General features: G+C 32.8%; 1 protein-coding gene across 11 annotated transcripts in view; it reads left to right on the top strand.

Annotated features, from left to right (window-relative positions):
- The window catches only part of LOC118200162 (neuroglian-like), a 449,595-nt gene that overhangs the window by 288,815 nt on the left and 134,466 nt on the right, over positions 1-26,314 (top strand). For 6 of the 11 annotated variants that reach the window (XM_085818773.1, XM_085818762.1, XM_085818764.1 and 3 more), the window contains one exon: positions 594-658. The exons of the other annotated variants lie outside the window; for them this stretch is intronic. The gene's annotated coding sequence lies outside the window, so the exon portion shown is untranslated. The remainder of the gene's footprint in view (positions 1-593; positions 659-26,314) is intronic. 11 annotated transcript variants of the gene reach the window in all.

Here is a 26,314-nt window from a genome sequence, read left to right as displayed (position 1 = left end):
CACCAGCGATAATTCGTTTCAAAATAGGATCGATTACATTACGTTTGAAATGCGTATAGTAAATATTGATTCGTTTTGTACAGTGAATTTTCTTTAATTCAAGCGGAATCTAAATATCGAGCTTCTTAACCAGTTCAAGACATCTTACGTGATTTTCAATTGTTGTGTGTGATACATTTAACTTTTTTGCACAATTGAATAAAGTTTCGTTCCACATTACCTTTTGAACAGTTAAAGATTGGAAAAAATAAATAAATAAACAAACAATAAAATCGCTTCTGAATCTATTTTATATCCATTTTCGAAAAAAGGAGTCCTTTATTCTGTCCGTGCGTAAAGATGTCACTCAAAAACTTTGTTTAAATGGATTCGAGAGCGGTCACAATGGATATTTTCGTTGAAATATGGTATCCAAAATTAAAATACTTCCTTTACTTCTTACAAAGAAGTAAAAATGAAAGAAACTTGCTAGAAATTCCGTAAAAAGTCTATAAAGAGAGAGAATTTAAATATTTATATATGAAGAGCAATTTTAATAAAGGACTTGATTTCTGAAAAACAAAAAATTAACAATGATTTTTATCTCTTTATAGGAGTTTTAAAGGGATGCTACTGATTTAACTGGAATTAATGCAAGCACTTGCTTAAGACTGCCGTTGTAAGTTCTTTTTTCTAATCCTTTTCTAATCTGTACTAGCTAACTAATAATTAGTTATGTTTTTTCGAATTTTGAGCTTATCTATCAGTCTTAATTAAATTTTAATATAGAAGAAAAAAATTATTGAAAATAAGCAAAAACCCAAAAATGTATGATAACTTAAGTTTGTTGTTGATACAAAACTTAATAGCAATTACGGTTTCTCTGCAACTTTCGAGGACTGGACAAAAGTTTAGAAATTCTGTAGTTCATGTTCAATTAATATCTAGAATGTTTGGTATGTTGAGAGTTTACGAAATGAAGCATTTTTCAAAACTTCGTGCTGCAGTTAATATATTAAATCAATTTATCGCTGCAAGTGCGTGAATGCCTTGGCGATTACTTTACCTTCCAAAATACTGATTAAATTTGCTTAGTTTTAAGAGCGATATTGATTTGAAAAGAAATAGCAAATGTAGAAAAATTTGAAATAAATCTTAATTCCTTAAAAGCAGTGTACCTTTTTATTACCTTAAAAATAAGAAGAAGAATTCAGGAAGGAGCCTCATCCATCAGGACAGCGATGTTCCTTCGTGAATCGTCTGCTGCTTGAAGCTTTCGCTGTCGTTCACCTACGCTAGTCTGCCAATAGCTAAATGGGAATTTACGCAGTGCTTGAAATGCTAAATGTTATAAATTTACTTATAGTAGAAGCAAATTGAAAATAGGTGTTGCTTTCGCTGTCGTTCACCTACGCTAGTCTGCCAATAGCTAAATGGGAATTTACGCAGTGCTTGAAATGCTAAATGTTATAAATTTACTTATAGTAGAAGCAAATTGAAAATAGGTGTTTTTAGTTTAATTAGCCGTCCTTCTAATAAAGCTCCGAACCCGTTTCGGGTTAGAATTACTCAGCTTCAGTCACGGACATTGAAGTTCAAGTTCTAGGCTTGAGATTCCCAACTCTCTTCTTGCCTCGACCTTAAGTCACTGGTTTTCTTCATCGATACCCTTAGATTCTTCTCTATAATATAGAGCATATAATGATAGAAATAATTGCACATAAATAACTGAAAGATAATCATTAAACTGGTAATATGAACAAAGTTTTGAAAAAAAAAATTGTTGATTTAGATTTATGTTTCATTATTTAAATAATTTGTAAAATTAATACGTAAGTACTTAAGTATTAATTTTACAAATATGAAAAAGTTTTCAAAAACGAAATCACAGATTCTAAATGCACAAAAGTTAGATTTAAAATAATTTGACGGCTGCGCTTCATTTATTGATGCAATTTCTTACATTTTTGATATAAAATTGCATATTTCTAAAATCACTTTGTTCAAAACATATTCAAACCTGTTTCTTTTTTTCAGTTCCAGTTTCTCGTTTTTCGTATTTTCTGTTCTGTTTTCGTGTGTTCTTGCGTCTTACCTTTTAATATCGCATTTATTACATTAAGAAATTTATTTATTTAAAGAAATATTATTCATTAAAAAATGCGTTGAATCAGTTTAGTATATTTTTCCCTTCCTATCTACCACTTACGGTTATTAATTTCGTATGATTTATTCCTTATTCAGGGTATAGCTTTATATCAATGAACAATTAATTATCAGGTTTATGAATAAATATTATTGTAATCAGTGAGATCTTGATTTTGCCGATCAATTGCCAGTCCATATTCGGCTGTCGACTCTTTGATCATCCGGGGGTGTCAATGCCGACCCTATATTGAATCCTTATTCTAAGTCTTCCAGATTGCTGAAGAACCTTTCAATAATAATTTGTTATGACTTTCTGAAATTTGAAGAATCCAATTAATATTTTAGTTTAACTTTATTTCCTTTTATATTTTTCTTCTTATTATTTTCTTATTTTTCTTCTTCTTATTTGAATAAGCAGTAAATTAGCATGGACAACTTAGTCTATGAATAGTGAATTAATGAGCCAAATAAGGTTTATTAAAGTATTAGGACTTCGGCTATTATCCTTAATATTTGACCACTTGTAGGCCAATCATACTGTAACTTAGATATAAGTGATGCATCAAATAAAACTTAGTTCTGCATGTTTTAATGCAAAAATAGTAAATTTCATTTGGATATTTGCATTATTTATAATATTGTATTAACTCTGATAAATACATTCGCTTCACGGCGAGTGCCACTTACGGTTAGGAGGGAATGCAATCTACTGCCTGATTCAATGGGGAAATTCTCCTTATTCCACGTCTCTCATGGGTCATTTCTTCTGACCAACGTGCCACGAAACGCTTGCTCTGCCCATAAGGTTCACCGCTCCCTTCCCATAAATCATAGTTTCCCCGCAAGACGCAACTCATGTTCTTTGTTTCATTCGTTTTCGTATGAGCATTATTATGACGCAGTATTAACGTACAGGCAGTACAGTATCTCTCAATGTTTCGTTGTACTAGATGGCAGTAATAGCCGATGGATATCTCTTAACGTTTAGATATGTCACATTATATTTCTGTTCTCTGAGTAGATGATAAATCTTGTAAAGGAAAGTCTGTATTATTAAATTATTTGTGTTTGAAAAAACATATCAGCCTAACTTTATTCTTAAAAAAAAATGTCGTTCATAGAATACTTCAATGGATGAGTGTGAGATTATGGTGATTAGCAGGGAAACATCAAAGGTTGTAATGTTGTAAAACTATTCATCCTAATTAAAAAAAAAATCTCGTTATTACGAAAGTATGTTGTATTTCGCGTTGTACTTTTCATAGTATGTTGATTTTGTTATTGTTGTAAGGATTTAATTTTTCTAGTATGCCGAGAAGATTATCTAACTGTTGCATGTAACAGGCCATTGGACAGCTGAATTTTTTTTTTTTTTTTCATGTCTTTTTAGTACTGAAAGCAACAGAAGACGGACATTGTAAGGCGTAGACATTCTAGGTCACGATCGAAGGTAATTGACTACTCCTGAGCATCTTACCTTCTCTGTGAATTAAAGTGTCGTCACGTCTGTTTGCAAGGGAATTGGGTTGACACAAGTCTTGACTGCATTATCATTCATTAACTGCAGTGACCGTGAGAAAACCGAGCACTTACTTCCTTACAGTCCCCGAAGTCCTATCGTGATTTCTTCTTTCAAGAAAAAAGAAAACTTATTCCCATTTCCACTTCTTTTTCCACCCTAGTGTCCCCGTAGGCGGTTTATTTTCGCCTAGGATTTTCACCAAAGTAGGAAAGAAGCGGTGTTGTTTGCTGGAGGTCAAAATTTTCCAGAAATCGTATTTTGCGTTTCGGGAGGCAACAGAAGATAATTTATCACACCCTCAACTTGAGATTTCTTCGAGAATGAATAATAGCGCATAAGGGAACAAAATGATGCACTCCGTCTCACGTCTTGCACTTTTCGAGAATGTATGAATCTCTTACGTCTCGTGGAAGATTTTATTGCGCTTGTGGGGGGGGGAACTTTGAATTTACGAATTGATCATTTTGTATGTGGCTGGACGAAAACTCCCTAGGATGATAGTAATATAATCCTGCTCTGCGAGAATGATAATATTTTTTTTATTGTTGTTATTGGTATTGTTTGCCAAGCATTAGAGGTCGTTATGAGTAAGTCAAGTTTCGGTTGCTTTGCGAGTCGTAAAATATGCCCTAATAAAGCCTTTTAGAAGTAAGGGAAACTAAAACACAAAACGCTCCATATAACCGCATAAAGAGAAAAGCTACCAAATGGAAATTCTTTGCGAAACTCAGTAGACCATTTCATGACTGTAGAATAAAAATCTTTGAAGTTTTATGTGAGAAAAGAACAGTTTCATTGTCAGCTTCTCTTAATTTTTATGCTTTTAGTTTGATTTTCCTAAATTCTGTTTCTTTTAAAGAGAATTTAAATTTCGGCGGAACAATTTTTTGAAATTTAAGTAAATAATTACTTTTCTTCGTAGGAATTTTATTTCTTTAATTGTCATTGGATTATTCAAGAAGCATTACCAATTCTAATAAGAAACGCTTTCATTATTATTTTCGTGTAATAACTATTGCTATAAGTTATTAATTATTATATAATGAATAGTAATTACGTTATTAAATAATTAATAACCTATAGCAATAATTATTAATAAGCATATCAATAGCAATAATGGAATTTAAAAAATACCACCAGAAGAATCAGCAGAAAATGGCTAATGTGGAATTTTATGCTTGGGCTCTCATATAATTTCCTGTGCCTTGCAGTTAATGGCAAATATAATTAAATTATGGTGTAAGCTATTTCTGTTTAATGGTTCAAATAGTTGTTAATAATAAAAGCACCAAATTATGGAACAACGTTTCACCATCTTGTGGTTGCAACTGTTTTGGTACCATAATTTGGTGAAACCTTGAACCAAATTTTTGGCAGTGTAGATATTGCTGAATATAAATCATTTGCAGATGTAACTGGTATCTGAAAACTCTAATGGCAATTTTAACCACTTTCTTAGTAACTGCGTAAATATGTTTCACAATTAGTGAAAACAGCTTTCTATAATTTAAAAATTTGAAAAAGTTGTAGAGACATTAAGTTATTTCGAAGCAGGAGACGTGAAAAATTAGCAATGTCCTCGCCGGAAATCAAATCACGGACCTCTCGAATACGCGCCAAGCGTGCTGACCACTACACTGCGAAGCTAAGAAGGCGGGAGAAATGCCTTATATACTCCCCATTTTAAAGGGCGACTGGGGATCAGGAGACCCAATCGCCAAATCCTGGTTGTGGAGAATTATCATCCAATACCTTTTTTAGTTCAGGCGCCACTGTAGTGATATTAGGTTATTTCAAAGCAGGAGACGTGAAAAATGAGCAATGCCCTCAGCAGGAATCGAACCTCTCGAATACGCGCCGAGCGTGCTGACCATTACACCATGAAGGCGGGAGAAATACCTTATAAAAAATAAATCACAGAACGCAGTATTCTTTTTCTCCTTCTCCGTTTGAAAACAAGTTTTTCTCATGTGTAATAGGACTACTGAACACTTTTTTTTTTTTTTTTTTCCAGATTCCAGATTATTAATTGGGATTGCTTACTGTGTCTTTGTTTACTTTAAGTTTGATGTTGATACATGCCATTGTCTGTTAGAAAGTCTTTCTTGAAGGTGTTATTTCTAAATCATATGGAGTGTTTTCCCGTAATTAATAAATTAATGTGTAACTAGTTTATTAATTTCTCGAATTTTATATAAATCCAACTTTTTGTTTGTCACTAAAGGAATATGTCTTCACCAAAATTTCAAAAAAAGAAAAAAAGTCTCTAAAAGAACTATGATTATCCTATTGCTGTTGTAAGAATTAACCAAAAAATGTGCCCCTGCACTTTTTATTATTTTTAATTTTCTTTTCTTTTTATTTATGTATGTGTTTTTTGTAATTGTGAAAAATATATTAATATTTCATCTTATGAGCCGAAATTAGACTTTTGAAAACGATTAACTATTCTTATATATAAATAAGCAAACTTTGCAAATGTATAACTAATTCCATGTTTTCTTATTATTGTATAATGTATTAGATTTCGACATTTCCGTTTCTGTCATCGCCTTTACGTTTGTAAAAGTCTCGTAACCATATAATTGATTTCACTGTTATGTTAGTTTCAGAGTCATAAAAGTTTTCTACTTTGTTTCCGTACATTTTGCTCCGTTAAACTGTTTCCCGTTTTCAGTATGTTAATGTCGGGTGACTGCCGAATACGATCGTTAGAGGTCGAATTCCATGTTCCAGTTCGCTTATCTCGATGACTTGTTATCATCTTTCGAGTTTTCCGCATCCTTTGTTCCAATGGCGTTTGTAAAATTCACTGAACATATCAGAACCATATATTTCTCTGGTAGCGATCTAGTCTTTTCATTTTATTGGGGATGTTAGGACCTGGTTCTCCAAAACCGTGCATGTTTCGTAAATGCTTCTGTTATTATTTATTTTACTGTTATTATTTTAGATTAAAATTAGTTTGTTTAAATGATATACAGTAACTTTTTATTACACTTCACTTCAGAGTGTATTGTTTCTATTTAATAAGTAAAATCTTGTCCTGGCAAAACTGACGGTAGAGAAGAACGGAAAGAATCGTAGATTATCCCTTGACGTGTGTTGCCATTGCACAAAACGTAAGACCTAATTTATCTTCCATTCGACTTTGCACATAGCGTTATGCTGCAGTTCGGCAAAGCATAAGATTTTAATGATTAACAAACTGAAGGATTTAAAAGAAATGTGTGGTAATTGCGTGAAACAAAGGCGTTCATTTAACCCTCGATTCGCTCTCGCATGTAACTGGCACACAGTGTGTTGTCATTTGATTATGCCTAAGATCTTTGATTTATTTTCCAGATTTAAAGTTTTAATGATGAACAAGCTGGGCAATTTAAATGCAGTGCATTACTACTGCGTAAAACCGAAAACCGTTATCTTCCGTGCTGCATGTCATGCAGGTAGTTCTCATTGTGTTGCCATTTCGGAAAGCATAACCTAAGAAATTAAAACGTAATTTAAATTTTAATATATCGAGCTGATAATTTTTAAGAACATTTGTGGTGTTATTGTACAAAACAATGGAATGTTTCTGATATTTTAATCAAAAGTATATCCCTTTTAGTACACATTGGCATGATATCTCAATTAAAATGGCCTCAAAATCTTCTTTCGGTGTGTCTCGAAATGATGTCATTATGTGTTGGATACTTGTTTTTGAAGTGTCTGAAACAACATCTTTAATTGGACTAATATGTATATTTTACTAGAGGTTGTGTGTATAGTGCTGGTAACAGAAGTTCAGTAGCAGTAGAGTGTATGATTATTAATTGGTACGTATATATAATGATTTATTAGTAGCAGTATTATTAGTAGTAGCAATTTCACATTCAGCTCGTGAGCAAATCCCCCTTCAACCCACCCTATTTTTGCTTAGCAGCCAGCCTTTTATTTTTCGTATATCTGCACTCTTGAAAAGACAATCTCCGGCTGATGTGACCTTAGGCGATGAGATATAGAATCACTTAACAGGGATTATGAGGACCTACAAGCACATTCCCCAGATGCATCACTTGTGTTGTCTACGAAGAAACAAAAAACATTGTATTTTCTCCCTGAATAATGCTTATGGATGGTAAGTTTTAATAAGTAGCTTGAGGAAGGCAAGTCGATGATGGAGCACATGCGCTTTTCTGGCTAGAAATCTACTACTTGGAGAAAAGGGGCATTGCTGTGCAAAAGGAATCATATTCTGTATCAAGTACTTGGGTTGCATCTTCAGTAGGCATTCAGAATACTGTAACTAGCATTCCTAATGAAGGTACATGATAAAGGATTCTTGATTCTTGGTGAATAATTTGTTGTCAGAGAAACTTACCGTCTTTGACTTCTGAAGGTAGATTTTTCGTCTTTATGTGTTTAATTTTCTACAGTAAGTTTCAAGAATTTTTATTTCTACAGAAAGTTTTATTGATGCCTTTAATATAATGTGAATACAGTCATGTTTTGATCATCGGAGAAGGTATATGGCACGTGTTTAACTTCGATCTTTTTTTCTAAATGTTCCGCTGAGATTTGACTTCAAAATTCATATATATTGAGATTACTTATCAACTTGATTTGATCAATCTACCTCAGGTCTTGAAGTCATCATGTCCAAGAGGAAGACAGAGTTCGTCATTGGTCTAGGCCTTGAGAATTTTATATGTGGCAAATTGACTTTGCTCAGCTTCATCAGATATAGAGCACTCTGAGAGAATTTTCTAATCCTTAAATCCGCTCTTACCACCAAAATTTCTAGAGGACTTTTAACTAGATGAATTTTTATGTGATAAGTACTCCCATGCTACAAAGCCCAATTCCCGTGTCTTCCATTTGAACATGGGTAACATGGCAGTTGTGCTTTTTCTCAAAACTTCTGAGTTTGCCGTGTAATTGGAGGTTGAGAAGCATGAACCTAATTGTCTCATAATATCAATGACGAGTTAGTATCTCAAAGTGCGGCTATTATCAGTACTTTTTTTAAATAAAACCGTACTTCTTGCATGACAAAAATTGTAACTAACTTTTAATATACGCATTGGGTTGGTCATGAAGAGAGCTATTTTGCATTAGAAGCTCGTTTGCGCCTGAGCAGGAACATAAGGGAACTGATTCATTATGTCTCTATATTCAGACTCATAAAGAAACTTAACATATTTTAATTCCTAGCTACAAATCAGCATCTTTGATGAATGTTATAGGAATGAAAATACACAAATTGTAGATAATGCAGAGAGGGATATGTTTTATTTAATTAATAAAAATCATGGGATGAAAAGTGTTCCAGAATATGAAGAGTTAGTTTTAACGTATTATTCTTGCTACGCTGATGAGAATACAGGCACTTAAAGAAAGTATTCATGTGTTTTCATTTTTATCCTAAAGGGGCGTTAGCCAGAAGCGTCATTTTGAGTCTAATCATTAAAAGCGTTGAATCACTTTTCATATTGTTGCCACCAAATATTATCGTGCTGTATTTAAAGAAATTAAATAATGAAGAGTCCTCATGAATATGTGTATGTTTATCGCATTTGGGGAAAAAAAACATACATAGAGCCATCACATTTTAAATAACGTATTCCTCCACCCGAATATGGGCATTTGGAAGCTCGAATTTTAAATTTCAAATTTGTTTTATTTTCTATTTCATATTTCGTAAAACTTTAAACGAATTTTTGACTAAGAAACTCAACTATTTTAAAGCGAGCAGTGGCACCACTGTATAAGAATAAAACATTTTTATCACCAGCGCGCGAGTATCTCTATCGGAAATCCTAAAGATATGCTGATTTTAAAGATTTTTAGCCCAAAGGGGCGTTTACCGAAATGTTCTCGAAACGTGTGTTTTATTCCTGAGTAAAGTTTCTATTTACTCTTCATGTCGTGTCATATCAATATAATTAAATGCTGACGTCTTCAGTTACAATATCCTCTTTAAGCTGTGTGAGAAATTGGATGATTATATATTTGCTGTTCTGTTTTATCTCAAAATAACCCTGAATTTAATTTAAAACTGGCGTCATGCCCGAAGATAATTTCCAAGTTAAGCTTGTTCTTAGCGCTAATAGTCGGGTGAGCTGTGGAAAATTCGTATTCTTGCAGGATGTACTCAAGGATGATGCAGTTAATTAAAAACGCTGGTGAGTAGCAACTAAGCTTTTGACTCGTATTTCCTAAACTTTTCGGAGAATGAAACCAATTACTGTGTCGAAAGAATACGTACGGGTTTACTAAAATTCATAATTTTCGTTTGCAAGACAAAGTATATCGTTCATTATGAAGACTGCTACGTGGCAATTTAAAAAACAAAAAACCTTTTTCTCTTCTCATTCTTTTTTTTTATGTCGCTATCTTTTTTTATTGCACTCAAACATTCCCTAACATGTAGAAAATGAATATTAAATTCAGTTATATTGAACTATATAAACTCTATGTATACGAGCGAATATTGTGGTAGTTTTACCGATATCCGTTATTGGAACAGAATCTACTTGCAAGTCTGTGGAGATGAGTGATAGACTTGATAAAATTGGAGAGAAATGGACGTGCGGTCTGATGCCAGGGAAGGGGACTGAGAAAATTTTAATATGGTAATTTAAACCAGGAAAGAGAGAACTCGTTGCAGGGCTAACTCCAGATTAACTCTATGAATTAACTTATCAATTTTTCAAATCAAAATATGCTTTTGTTTGTTTGTCGCCTTATGAGAACTTTTTAATTAGCTTCCTCCGAAAATCAGTGTCCTAGGCTTGTGCCTGGAACTGGTCCTGCTTCGCTATGAATACCATTTCGCGTACAACTGCTTTTCCCTGCTTACTAAATGTTTTTCTTCAAATGCGGTATTACTGGTACTAATTATATCATTATTCATTGACGTTGAGCTTCGTTGAGAGAAATCTTCTTGAAATGATGTTTTAAAATCAGTGTAACTTAATTATGCTATCTATTCGAATGTCTTCAAGCTCATAATGAGCAGAATTTGTCAATAGCATTGCTGTAGAATGGCCGGATTTTATTGGGTTCTTATTATTATGATTATTATTAATGGTTTGGAATACTGCAACCATGTTACATATCCGCGTTTCTTTAAGGTCTTATGCATAAGATCGTTTAATACTTTTGTGGTAGAAGGAAACCAGACTTCCATCGATTTTGTCTGCCATCGATTTTTTTGATTATCTACCGCACCCTTGTTTACTTGGTCTACAGACAGTTTTCTCCTCCCTACTGCACTTTTATCTACGAAATCCCTTAATGTAGTGATGGGAGCCGAAGAAAGAAGGGGAGGGCAGCATTGTTAAGAGTGAATACGGGAATTGGTTTGAAAAGCATTGGGTTCGCTGACCGGTGTTGATGCGATCGATGTCAATCCCGGAGATGACGTCCGTCGTTCTGTCTCTTGACATCCCCCGCCTTGTATCCGGACATAAATTGCATCTTTTTCTGCACTGCATTTTTATAGTCTCATAAACGGATTGCTGAATGCTTTTCGGGTTGCGTGTGTACATGTCGCATGGAGTATTCCTGCCTCACTTCCGAAGGAAAATGATGCAATTTAACTTCCTTTCACCGCGTTTATGTTTGTTTTGGGGGGTTTTCATTCTCTACTTAGTCTTTTCTTTTATCTGCTGGTCACTAGTTAAATATATATCTACGTGTAGTTATGTTTCGAAACTAACATCTTACGGTATTTTGAAAATATTGTAAGAGCCGTACGTAAAATATTAGCCTGTAGCGGTGATCATTTATGATTGCAATTAGAAGTATATCATATTTAAGTATTTTGGTAGTATATTTTGTTATGTAAATAAAATGAAGCATTAGATGTGTCTGCGAACGCAGATCGCAGAGAATTTATATATTAAAATCGGTAAACAAATCCTTTGATTTAATATAAGCGTTTGATGTGAGAAAAGTTTTTACCTCTCCCCCCCCTTTTTTGTATGTATCTAGGTGTGTGAAGTATTTGATATGTATGGAATTGAATTTTTTATAATTTCACATAAGCTATAGTGACTAGGTAGATAACATCCTGAGCATTCGTATTTGCCAAGTTTGAATCTGTGCGACAGAAAGTGTTGATTTACGGAATTGCATTTCCCTATGTAAGTAAGTTACATTTGTGATAGGATGTGTATGGGCTTGGATACAGCTCTGCATCGATCAATTTAGTCACGTTTAAATTACGCTAGTTGTCATGTGATCAAAAGCACCTTCTTCGTCGGGTCTGGCCAAATGCAGTAATAGTAAATGAACACGTAATTTCCTCCGAGAATACTGTTTCAGTTAGTGCTTACATCACTAAGAAGACCTCCGTTTTAAGATCGAATTCTAAAACCGTCATTCCGTCTCAAATGCTTTTACTATGTAATGTATTGGAGGCCGTTAATTAGCTCTAGATAATTTAAGATTTATGTAATAGCTAGACTAATTAATCTGACTTTGATATGATTGAATACATTCATCAAAACTGTTTTCTGCGAAAGTATCCATTCCAAGATAGAAAATTTAAAAATACTTTCCTGTAGTAAATTACGTATCTCTTTACCTGAGGTACATCAGCATTACCTCATGAAGCATAATTTGGAATTATATTGTATTTCAACGGAAATTTTATTTTTTTTATTTATTGCATAAAATGCTAAGTGTAAATTATTTTGTCGTTTATGTAGAGAGCGTTTTTTTTTTTTTTTTTTTTTTTTATGTTTATTTCTTTCCCCGTCCTCGGTGCATGATAGAATAAGAAATGTTCCAATGCTCTTTATATTATTTCTTTTACCACTTATTTGAAAGGAGAATAAATGAACGTTATATCCTTAAAAGAAATAAAATGCTGTTCAAAATTGTATTAATAAATTTCAGTTGAAACAGCAAATTGTAATCTTGTAGGCCAGTAATTAGAATGTTATTATTTCGAACTTTAATATATTGTTCCTGTAAATAGAAACAATTGAGCGACATCTTGCTACAAAGCTGTTCTGATATCTGAAATCTTGCCATTATGAAGACATTGCAATAGTGTACGAAAGCTTTCTGTAACAAACTAGCGACATCGTAACGAACTTCGTTGGCTTTATGCGAACATATCTAGCTATTGCGCCAGAAATTTGCTAACAAAGGAAATGTGATTATATGTCCTAAACTGCTTGACCACGGAACATTAACTTTCTTCGGCGATTCAATTTTCCGGTGGCTGGTCATTACAGGATCTGCTATTATGGTTGGGAAGGAAATGTTAGAATATAATACCTCATCTCTGTCCAAATAAAGATGACGTAGTTTGATATGCTCTAGAAGAGTGGCGTTGAAATATAGTGCTGGAATACATATCTGGGCTTTACTATTTAATCTGTTAAAAATGAGTTACATTCTCAACGGGGGGAAAGAAGCAAAGTAATAGATTTAAGTTAATTTTCGCAATAAATTGTAAAGTTAGCAGTCTGCGATTTTCATTAAGGATTTTATGAATAAAAGTTGCAGCCTTCACAGAAGTTCCACATCCGTCGATTCAAGATAACAGTTTGAGAAGGCGGTAATTTAGACACGAAGCCCCCTCCACAAAAAAGCGATATAAATGTAATGCTTATTTATTTACTGGTTCGTAATTAAATAAGCATTATATTGAAAGTGTTCTGTTATATTGTATGTACACAATTGAGCAATATTATTCTAATTCCTTTTAAAGTAATGTCTCTTGTCTTATAAGTCTTTATTAAGAAAACAAAATAGTCCTACAATTACAGTTAAAAGGATAGGGGAAGAAAAGCTGGGGGGAAGTGGAAATTTTCCGATTTAGTCTGAAATCTGATATTTACGAGATCTCTGAAATTTTCTTCAGTTTCATGCCATGATGAAATTCTTCCCTTTCTTTAGCAGTTACAATGTATTATTTAATTTATTAAGAGTTATTGCAAAAACTTATTCAAATTATTATTATTTTTTAAATCCCGTTATAGTGATGGCTAGGTATCTCGCATTCCATGATCCTTCGTTTTTAGAAAATCTGATCTGATGATCAGATTACAATCTGATGATTTATACATATAAGTTTCTTAGAATTTAAATATTAATATATAATACGGTAGCCAGCGCATTAAAAACATTTCCACTTCTTAGAATTCTATATAATGCTAATTTGGGATGTGAAGTACTGTGGAACTTCAGTTTTCCAGACTACAGGTATTGCTTGCTGTTTTTTCTTTGCCAAGTAAAGCTAATTAATTCTTTTATCGTTTTTATTTCTTTCATTCATTTAAATGTAATGAACTGATTACAATGCAGATTTTTTCAATTTTCATAAAGTCAGATAAAGGTGATCTGTTGATATGCTTATAATATTCGGTCGGGTATTTACGAAAATAAAAATATTTTCGTTGTTTGATTGCATTGAAAACTAAATTGCAAGTTTTGTGTTTCATTTTAGGAATAATTTTTTCATGTTTAATCTCTTGCAATAAATGTGATAAGCAAAATAATAATAACAAGTTTTTCGCTTGCAATTTGTAATGAGTTACAAGAAAAGTATAGCCTATTTGTGTGAATATTTCGAATAACCGAACAAGTATGGTCCCATCTAGTCTGGTTATTTGAAACTGTTCCCTAAGTTAGCCTAAAACCTTATTTTAAGTAACAACAGTTGTGTAAACATTCAATCATCTTAAAACAATGCTAGTTGTCAGGACATGAGCTTCCAAGTAATAATAATTGCAAGTTTTGACAAACATTTCAGTCACTTTGTAACAGTGCCAACTATTTCCCACCAAATCCATCTCTTTTCAGAGGCTTTTCGTTAGAGCATTCAGCCAAAGCGCCTAATTAACGGTTTAGAGTAGGTTTTTTTCTCTCCCTTCAACTTAGCTTTTCCTCCAAAGAGAATTTTTAAATTCTTTTCTCCAGCTTGGCTTAAATATCTTTACTGAGCTTTGATTCTAAAGTTTGTGACTAATCAGAGCTTTGTAGTTTTTAGTTACTGTTGATTACGCATCACTGTTTTTCAACATCTTCCTTATATTTTTAAAAGAAAGAGAGCTGTGAATAATTCACTTCGTTTTTAATTTTGTATGTTGCGTTCTGAATGTTCTTCATGTTTAAAGTACGTAGCAAAGTTTATTAATCATGTATTTATTTAATCCATTTTTAATAACTACTAACTCTTGTAATTAACGCTGTTTAATTACAATCAATATAATTTAAAAGTCCTTGTAATTTTTTTTTTTTTTTTTTTTTTTTTTTTTTATCCCAGCGACATTTTGTCCTTTAGATTTTCTCGGCATTGCTTCTAATTACTTGATTGGCGACATTTATCTGTCTTCTTTTGTATAGAAATTTAATTATTATTTTTTTTCAGGTATATCTTGTATAAATTTTTGCTTTTTAGTTATAACTGCTTTAAATATTTAGCAGTGCATTTTTTATTTTGTCTCTCATTTGCTCGTTTCCTGTATTAGCTCCTTTGCTTCCTTACGTCTACGTTTGCCATGTATTTTATTTTTCTGTTTCAATTTTGTGCACTCTTTTTCAGTCTATAAGGTTATGCAATGTTGTCAAATGGACACGGAAATTTTATGGCAGTTAGCGGTTTAGGGTTATAACAATAATAGCTCTTTATTATTATGTTATAGTACTTCTCTATGTCTGCCTTCTTAGCCTCCTTGCTCACCAACGGCCGAGCGATAAAGTCTCGCTGAACACTGGTAGTTCGGTTTGGAGTTGCAATCCTGGAAAAAGGGCAGTTTCCCTTAAGAAGTCCTCCACGAAGGCATACCTTCCCTAACGCAGATAGCCCTCAAGTGCTCTTCCATAACTAAATAAATCACTCTTAGCTTCCTTACCGTTCCATGTATATATATATATATATATATATATATATTATATAATAATGCCGAAATTTACTCTCAATTATTTGTTCGTTTTCTGAACTCACGAGAAACATGTTTTTGACAGATGTCTATGAATACTAAGAGAAATAAAGAACAAATGTCTCAGTGAAGTACAATTGTCATTCAGAGAATCTTTAAAAATCTTCCAATCACTCTTCTCCTTATACGTTAGATTACTGATTACTTATTTCGTGAAATTTCTTGACATGTTATAGTCACTTACCTTCTATACACCTATTCTATTATACTATCAATCCAAACTGTCTTTTTAAAACTTACTCATTTACTTCTTTTTAAAATTCATTCATTTTTTGGCTCTAGACGGAGAAATCCATCATTATAGATGTATTAAGGCACTTGGGCACTTGATGTAAAGAAGGATGCTCTTAGTTGTAGGAAAGCTAATTATATCAGTCGCTTGAGAGACTATCAAACAGCAAGTGGCAGCAAAACTATGAAATTTATTTGTCGGAAAATCAGCTGTTGTTGCTGGTAAGAATATTCTCTGTATTCCGGAAAATGCAATTTTATACTGAAATAAAATACTTAAATCTAAATCTGAAAGTAAATTTCTGTTTCGTTAAAATAAATAATGCTGGAGAATAAAATGTTATGCTTGACCAGATTCTCACTAACTGTGGAAAATCAGCTTTGCGGTTCGTTTTTTGATTATTGTAACCCACAAAGGAAAGAGGCACTTTTCAGTTTTAGTCATAATATTTTAATTTAATCTGATTTTAATAGAGTAACGATTACATGCACGAATTATATATGTAGTTAACTTTGAAATGCCTGCCTGTAAAAAACGAAAGACCTAATTATTTCGCAGTGCAGCTTAAGCATGTATATAGTTACTGGCAAAATGTTCTCCAAATTCTGATGTACTGCAGCTCTGATTGGCCAGAGAGAATATGTTTTAAATAATACATAGTAAACAAAAATTACGCATGTTATGAAACAAATGAAAACTTACTGTAATCTTTGTTTTTTCTGCAAGAAAATTTACCCGCTTCTAATCTGATGTAATTTAATCAAACTATAGGTGGGTTCTTCATACATTAGTGCACAGCTATTCGTTGTTCTGCTTACAGATTTAATTCTATTATCCTTTTGTTTAGAAATGTAATTGTCCTTCAGAAATACGAGCGTTGGATGTATAGTAGTAGCAGCACACTGATACATCTCCGAAAAAAGAAAAGACGTTTTTGCTATAGGGTACAAGCATTTAGAATCCCTCAATATAACTCCTTACCGTGTCTACCACGTTCTGCTGAATTATTCGAAAGTGCGATTTAAACCAAATTTTATTTTCTCATGGTTGGTTTCCAGCTTATATAGGTTTCGACTTAAATGCTGTAATCGAAGTAAAGAGTGTAATATTGTTGGAGAGTTCGCTAAGTTATTTTCCTTAATGCAAAGCTCAAGAAATTTATATCCTGATTTAATGAAAATACCATCTCAAAAACTTATAAAAGGTTATTTCTTTTTTCTAGAAATTATGAAAATAATTAATGAAAACAGAGTTATAGTAGGAATTGATGTATTTGTGTAACACTTCGTTTTATCAATTTATTCTAACACTAGTTGTTTTTATTTCATCTTATTTATTGATTTGTATATATTTGTTCTGATCTGACGGGTAAGGAGATTATTTCTTTAGATCTCTTTTATGTATAATTTTTAGTTATTTTATTTATTTATTTTTTTTACCTTTTTGTTCCTCGCTGAATCCTAGTTTTCCTGAGTTATATATGAGTAATATGTAAGGAGGATGGCTGGCCTTTCTTTTTTCATTGCACGAGCTAGTCCCATTACGGTGTTATGGATAAATATTGATTAAACTAGGAGACAATGCTCTCAAATCAAAACCATCAGCACGACCACTCCTGTTGATGTTTAATATAGTAGTTCATGATGTTTCGTTAGAAGAAACGTGTTCCATTTGACTTTGGGAAATCTGGGAAATTAGATGTTGAATTTTAGTGGGAACCCTGTTGTAATTGCCATCCTCAAAAATGAAGTCGATCATTAAACCTATCGTAATCTTTTTTAAATTCTTAATATGATAGAGGCTTAATGAAATATTGTGTATGAAAAATATTCATATAGATTTTTGTCTGTGCTGTTTTCTTGTCCCTTATTCTCATATCACTATGTTTTAGACAGTATATTAATTTACAAAATTTTATCATCGAGCTTCATATAAACGATAATTGTTTTCCGTACTTATTTTAAAGCATTTGAAAATGATTTATAGCTCCTTAGTTACTGGACAGCTAAGGAAATAGAAATCTCGATTTTTCTTATTTTATGTGTTATTTCAGACAATCGGAAATTTTGCATTTATCGGGCGAATGGATTCCAGGCCAAACTCTGGAAAAGTTTTTCCCCTTTGTCATGGTTATAAATCATAATTGGATTTTTCTCTTGTATTTTTGTAAGATGCTTTATTTGTTATGTGGGGTACAGATGATTGATAGCCTGCTATTTATTTTAACGCATGTGTCTCAGTAAATAGTAATTGTGTTTTACAAAATATTACTGCAATACGATAGATCTTTTCATTCAAAATCTGTTACTGCGCTTGAAGCATCTTATCTCATATTATTTCTGCGATTTAATTTTATTTCTGGTTAGTTTAATTGTTTTGTAAATTAATCGTTAAGTGGGTGTTTGAATTTTATTGCAAAAGGTTTCCTATTTTTCGAGCAAAAACGTCATTTTAGGTCTTCGTGAACAAATTATGTGCGTATTAAATATTACATGCTATTGGCGAAAACCACTCCATTATCCACTGAAATGTTTTGAACTTTTTTTTACTAAACTCTCTGAGGAACATGGGTTGAAGTTTTAATAATCTGGTTGTCTCTCAGTAACAGCATGCATTACAGTAAATCAGTAATTTATCATTTATGATAATAAATTACAAAAAAACTTGTAGATTCCTAAGGATTTATTTTTTATTTATATTTATTTATTTATTTTTAAGTAGGAACACGAAAAATGAGCAGTGCCCTCACCGGGACCTCTCGAATAGATGCCAAGTGTGCTACCGTTACACCACGAAGGAATGCAGGAAGGAGGGAGAAAATACCTTATAGACTGTGCACTTACAGAATAATACGGAGAAATTAAACTGTGTGGGAATTTCAGATATCCCCTGCTTCACTATTATCCTTTTGCGTTATTTCTTTTTAATAGAAGACTTAACGCTTCATCCCTTTCATTCTCTTCCTTCTTCTTCTCATTTTGCAATCATAATTGCTTAAGAAAAGGAGTACCTTTTTTGGAGGATTTTCAAAGGGAATCTGGTTCGTATTTATGTTACATATGGAGAGGAGCACAAAAACCTCACTTAACGAAAGCTAATACGGAACATGCAAGCAACATTCCATGTCTTAAGAAATGCATTGGATGTATTAGTTGTTTCATGGTAGCATGCGTTAAATTTTCTTGAATGTCAAAACAGCGTATTTAATATCAAAGCACTTATTAAATATCTGCAGCAGACTGGTGTGTTAAGATACATAAACACTGTGATTCTCAATATTAACTATATTCTCTTCTGTGGTACACTCGAGTTCCACAAACTCAATGTGATGTGAACTTAAAGGGTGACGAGTTATCGAAAATGTCGAGTTTTACGAGGAAGGAAGATTTATTCAGAACGCATAAGATTTCGCTTAACACTTAAATCCATGACAATTTTATTAATACTTTCCACTTTGTCAAGGCATCCAATTTAACTTCCCTTGCCATGGTGTTTTGTTTCCTTTTCTTCTCGTTCGATAGTCTTACAAGTGTTGTGTTATGTCACTTGCGCAGATGACATAACACAACACTTGTAAGCCTAGATATGAATTATGAGCTGAATGTTTGCCGTACTGTTGGATACAATTATAAACTTTCAGGGAAGCCTTCTAACGGCTAGCAACAAAATGGAATATAAGTGGTTAATCGTCAGCGGCTACCTGAATTTTTTCCGGCCACTTTGTTACTAAGAACATTTCAGCCCACTTTGCTACTCAGAAGAAAGCAGTCAATTTATAGATTTCCACGAAAGGAACAAATCTGTCGCGAAATTCGTAATATAGGTTCGAAGAAATGTCACAGAGGAAAGGAGACAAAAATTGCAAATTAGAATACCATAACAAATCTTTGAACAGAACAGGAAAACATGCGGACATTTCATATGCATAAGTATGCACTGTAATTACAGTAATACAATACTTGAAATGTGTTTATACTTTTTGCGCTGTATTGGGACATGGTTAGAAAATATTATAGCTATTAATAAAGCACGTCATTATTTGAAATGTAGTATTCTTTTTGACTAGCGGAATGTCCAATAATCGGAAGTCGAGTTCCGGGGCGGAAGTTACAGGTGTGTGAAGGGGAATTGCAGTTTCTGTAGCTGTTCCCCTCCTGTATTATAAAATGTTTATTCTCAAAAAAAAAGGGGGGGGAGGGGCAAGGGGATGTTTATTACGAAATTTAATCAAAATCCTAACTGCTGTCCATATTTTATAGATTGTCTAATATTTTCTATCACATTTGTTCTCAAGATGAATTTGACTCCATTTTGTTGTCTGAAAGTATGCTTTTGAGACACTGCGCGTCAGATTCCCAAACCAACAAGAAATGGTTAATCAATTTGTATGCTCCGTGTATTTGGAAGATGAATGTTGTCGAGGCATCGACCCCTGACGACAAGTGATATGAAATTTCGTATTTATTCACTATTAATGCGAGTCGCTCAGCGCTCCAACCATTCGCTCACTCCAGCCGTGGAATGTCTTCCCCATCAGCACTATCGTCCTTGTTCATTATTCATCATTATCCCGGTTGCTATCACGCCGGCGATTGCCCGGCTGGAAATCTCAGCCTTCGGCCCGTTAAAGTCACTTGTCTGGAATTTATATTTTGCCCACTAATTGGGAAGTTATTGATTCTGTGGGAATGAGCATGGAGGCTATAGAAACGGTACGCTCGGGTGTCGCAAATTATGTTCATAATGGTAACGTATTTCTTTTGTGCTGAAGTTTCAGCAGCCTTTTCTGCTTTGATTTATTTCTGTACCTATTTCGGTAGTAGTTTAAGCTCTAATGAACACTTTTCGTTATTTATGATAAAAATATTTTAGTTTGATGTTTGAATGAAATTCTTTTATGTGGGTTGTTTTACATTAATCATTCTCAATATATCCAATACTTTTTTCCGCGGTAGTTAAAGTCTGCAAAATAGAGGCTTGAAGAAGTATATTGCACAGGGCAAATTAAATGATTAGTTCCAGATGTAAAAATTCAGTCCAAATATTACGTTATTTCGAAATAAACCTCATTAAAATCTGTAAATATTTATTTGTAATAATATTTTTATTATTTTAATTACATATTTGTGTGCACTAGATGTATAAACTTACAAGTTCTTTTAATTTGAATGATAAGTAATTAATTAAACTCTCGGAAAGCAACACTGATAATCATTTGCGTAATCTAATGTTGGTGTTTGTTATTAATGAAATTTGTTATTATTTTTATTTCAACAGTATTTTCGTAAATGTATTATTCTCATACTAAGTAAATTAATTTTACAAAGTTTTCCGTTTAAGAATTTATTTTTCTTATATTTTTTTATATTCAGCCTTAAAAAAAAACTGATTGAAAAAAACTGCAATCTGAAAATTTTATATTTAAAAATGTATTAACATTTTGAATTATTCATATATGAAATGTATTAACATTTCGAATACGTTACGGTTGAAATTTCAGGAAGTTATAACTGCAAACTTACTGAAAGGTGTATAAATTATGGATAGTTATTATTATTATGATTATTATCGTGGGTAAATATTTGTTAGAAAAGTAAGTAGCAAAATATCAATTCTCTTACTACAAATATGGATAGTTTAAACATAAGCTGGAAAAATCAAACTGAAATCCTTTCAAATATATTGGGGGAATGAAATAACGTACGAGAAAAGTCTTTATTGATGTGCTGAACTATACAAATAGAATCCTAATATACAGTTTTAGGGGGAAATATAAAAATATATATATATATTTAAATATCAATGCAGGAACAGCTTGCACCAACGTCTAATTCTCTCTTTGAATGAAAAGGTTAGGTTAGGTTAGGTTATTTAATTACGGCAAAGCCTCGAGGGCTATCTGCCTAAGGGGAGGGATGCCTTCGTGGAGGACTTTCTAAGGGAAACTGGCTCGTATACACGTTACACATGGGGAAAACCACGAAAACACCCATGCAGCCAGCCCGTTCGCGGGATTCGAACCTCGGACCGAACTACCAGTGTTCAGCGACTTTTCTTTGAATGGGAAAAAAAAAAAAAAAAAAAAAAAAAAAAAAAAAATTGTTATAAAGTAAGCTGTTATTTCAAATTCATAAAGTAGTAAATGAAGTGAAAGGAGAAAAATAATTTATTGTATAGTTTAATAGGAACAAGCGGTTAAATAATTCTCTTTACGAAATTCGTTTACAGTTTTATATCACGAATAATTAAAGCGTGTGCCGTCCATAATGAGTTTATAAAGAAAATGACAATGCAATTCGATTTTGATATTTAGGCGGCCATACTTTTATTATTCTTCATATAAAACTATAGATAAATTTGGTAAAGAGAATTATTAAATCTCTTGTTTTTATCAAACTGTATGAAAAAAATTATTTTTCTATTCTTAGTTCATTAATCGTATCATTAATTTTAAATGAAAGCTTTTATTATTTTTTCACTTTTTTAGTCTCAGTGCCACATTATCAATCAAATTGTTCAACTGAAAAATCGTTTTTCCACTGTGAATAATGCTTTTTTTTTAGCAATTTTGTTACATCAAATGTACCAAAAACATTCAGTAATTTTGCCAGAAAACCAGAAATTACGCTAGACTCTCATATAAACTTTAAAGATTTAGATTTTTTCCACTCTCTCCGATGATGTAGACAGTAAAATTCTGAGAATTTCATTTTGTTCGCCAAGCGAAATATTTACAAAAAATCTAAATCAGATTTAGGAAAAAAAAAAAAAAAAATTTCTTCATATTATTGCATTGTCATCCACAAACGGTATGTGTACAAAATTTGAACTGGATAGCTTATCAGGAAGAAGGTTAAAAATTGATTATACACTTCCGCCTATAGCGACAAGCACCATGGATGAACTAAATAAAAGCTTATAAAAAGAGTCTGGAACTAGGAGTAATGAATCGAAAGATGTGCTTAAGTAGCTTTAGTTATATATATGGCAGTGGTAAAACGCTTTTCCGCCAACGAATATGAAGATAATCAATCCATTTTCTGTTGGAAGCAAATCTTAACCATGCTTTTATAGTTTAAAAATGTCAAGCTGTAGATTTAAGTACTGATCAAAACGAAAGAGGTTATTTAACATTCATGTTGAGAAGCATTCGAATAGTTGGTTATAAACGTTGGGGGAATCATAATGAACTATCTCTGTGTGTTATAATTATTTTCCAATATTTGGTCTGTGCGTAACCTGGGGCTCATTCTGTTTACAAAATGTGTTATGCATCGAAATCTGGTTGTAGATAGTGTATATATATTATGTATGTAAATGTTATATGCTCTCATTAATTAATCTTTCCAAACTCAGTTACTTTGATTACGGCAAGCGTATTCACAGTTTGCTAAGGTAATTTATCATTTATCGAGAAATCCTCTGTCACAGTGAAATTATGTAGAAGTTTAATGAATACGCGAAATCGAGTGATTTTGCTGTTGCTTTTTATTTCTGAAAATGCTTCATCCTTCCCGAAGCAGCAGATTTTCTATATCTTTATTGATTCTGTAAGATATATTTTTGCGCAACTGAGTAATAAATTCATTTTGCATCTTTACAGGAATATTTTTTTTAAGCCTAGAAGTGTTTTGTAAGGTATACGCGTTGAAAGATATCTTTCTTTGTAAGATGAGGGTAATTGAAGTAAATCAGAGATATATTAACTATATATAGCAGTGGTTAAACGCTTTTCCGCCAACGAATATAAAGATAATCAATTTTCTGTTGGAAGCAAATCTTAACCATGCTTTTATAGTTTAAAAATGTCAAGCCGTAGATTTAAGTACTGATCAAAACGAAAGAGGTTATTTAACATTCATGTTGAGAAGCATTCGAATAGTTTAAATTAAATTTTAATTAAATTTCATTTTTAATTTTCATATAATGCACAGTGTGTTGCACCCCGTTTTGCACATGTGATGTACCCAGTTCTGGTAGACCTATTTCATTGAAACTTAGTATAGACATTATATGGACCACAGAGAAAACAAAACTGCAATAAAACTTAATAATTCAGTTTCGACCGTCAGATGGCGCTTTTCATGCAAAATATAAAGAAAATTGCCCAAATTTGGAGCCTTTTGAAAAGCCTGAATGCTGTAAACTTATTCATCACCATAGTTAGAGGACGAATATCGAGATTTACTGATAAAGTTTATATATATATATATATAAAAATTGTAGAAAGCTCGCCTAAAAGTTACCAAGAGCTGCTGCTCCAGAAGGTTTAAAACGTTTTCAAAAATAATACACATGAAAAGCAAATCATTCGAGTTGCAGATAACAAAAATCACTTCGCATTGACTAAACGCCCACAGCACTTCGCTCCCCCCTACGTACGTCATCCAAAATAAGACGCTAGAAGTTAGCAGCCATTTTTCAACAAGTTTTTCAGAGGGACAGCTTTGCATCGCCAAAGGTCAGTTTATTGTTTCTTTTGTTAAAACTTTTTCTTGGTCTTAGCAAGACCCACTGAGTTTGTTCTTTTCTTAATTATTTTTTATTTTATATTAATTACAGGTTTTCTTACAGTTTTCTAAAATCTATTATTTTAAAATTAAATTGTTAATCTTTTAGCTTGCAGGTCCAGCCCGTATGTTTTTGTATTTTTAGGACTAATAGCTCATCGCTATTTATTTTCGTTTTGATTTTAATTTTAGACTAGATTTAGGAATTTTTGATTTTGATTAACATGTTTTAACACCTTAATGTGTCATTCTGAGCGGACGCGTCGGGAAATTGGAACAGAGATTTGAGACTATTAAAATTTCCAAGACATTTTGTCAAAAAAATTTTTTTAGCGAAAAAGTTTCAATTGTCTGTTTCGGCGAAACGCGTAATGGGGTTAGCTTGATTCGACGTTCAAATAAATGAAATTTCCCTTGAAAAGCCTGTTTGGAAGTCGAATTGGGCTAATTTACCATTTTCCGCTTACTTTTTAACTTTTTCTGTTTTTTAATTTTATGTTTTACATGTCTAATGATTTGCTTTTCATGTGTATTATTTTTGAAAACGTTTTAAACCTTTTGAAGCAGCAGCTCTTGGTAACTTTTAGGCGAGCTTTCTACAATTTTTATATTTTACTTATTTTGCAGCATATTGCGCAAGATGTTTTCTAGACCAAAATTGGTTTTTCAAAAATTGTTATTACTGCTTTGCTTGATAAATTATATATATATATATATCAGAACGGCAATAATTTTTCTACTGCACTGCGAGAATATCTACATTTGAAAGGCTCAAGAAAAGGTCCTATGTAGACGCAGAGTTTGAAAAAGATGATTACTAAATTTGTTGAAGAGACTGGAGATACTGGTCCATGCAAAAAAAGATCCAAGTTTTGCAAGAGCTGAAAGAGCCGGACAAACGCCCTGATTTTCTAGCCTTATTTTAGCCTGTTGACAATGCATGTCCTTGGTTTTTGTGGTCGAACTCTAGACGAAGCAGTTAATACTCAAAACTGTCGCGTATGGGTACTGCAAATCCTAATGTGCATGAACGCCTCTGCATCCTGATTACATAACTGTATGGTGTGTTTTTACTACTGGTTTCATTCTTGGTTCCTTTTTCTTTGAGGAGAACACTTGTATAGGCCCTCAAAGGTGTTTCATCACGAGTTACTGCGAACTTCTTCGACAGCATGTCATTCCTGCGTTACAAGAGTCAGAATGTGTAGAGACTACTGTCTTAATGCAAAATGGTACACGATCTTGCATTGCCAGACCAGTGAAAGTGCCACTTGCTTCGTGCCCACTTTGAAGATGATCAGGTAATTTCGAAAAGTTTCGGAAAGGCCTGTGGACTCTGATTCCTGTGATTTCTCCTTGTGGGGATTCCAGTTTTCTGTGGAAAAAGCGTTACTGATTATGCTTGAGTTGAAAGCAAACATAACACGTCATGGTGTTTCAAGTGATCGAGAAACCGTGTCTTAATTTGCCGTGTCTTTAAATTTCATTGAAGTGGAATAATCTTTGCATCTTTTGATGTTCCTTTGAAACATCATATCAAGTGCAAATTTATTTTAAGCTTCGAAATCCCGTAAATAAATCTTTAGTAAACTTTACTGTTAGGGACAAAATGTGTCTCGCTCATTACATTGTCTGCTACTATCCAGTGTCTTCTCATGTTTGGTTGCCATGGCAAACAATCATCCTTGTTTCATCCAGTCTCGTTGTACTTCGCACGCCTTGAAGAGTGAAGGTCATTCTGTAGATTTAGCATATCATATTATGCCATTAGTTAACTGGTATATTTCTGTACAATTCCCTTATCGAAGTTTGAAGAAAATATGTTCATATACATTATAGAGTTTTTGCAGTATTTAATTGGTGCTTCAGATTTGTATTCAGATTTCTGTAAAGTATTAATAGAATTCTGGTGATTCTTTTGTGAATCGAATTGAAATGAATGGCATATAAGAAAGAGGTGCTATATATCTTTATGATA

The sequence above is a fragment of the Stegodyphus dumicola genome, chromosome 6, assembly GCF_044657685.1.
Source record: "Stegodyphus dumicola isolate Sdum_Otavi_A_Nest chromosome 6, ASM4465768v1".
NCBI classification, from domain to species: Eukaryota; Metazoa; Arthropoda; class Arachnida; order Araneae; family Eresidae; genus Stegodyphus; species Stegodyphus dumicola.
Note: the sequence above shows the minus strand (reverse complement) of the source record. Positions and strands in the feature narration are given on the sequence as shown.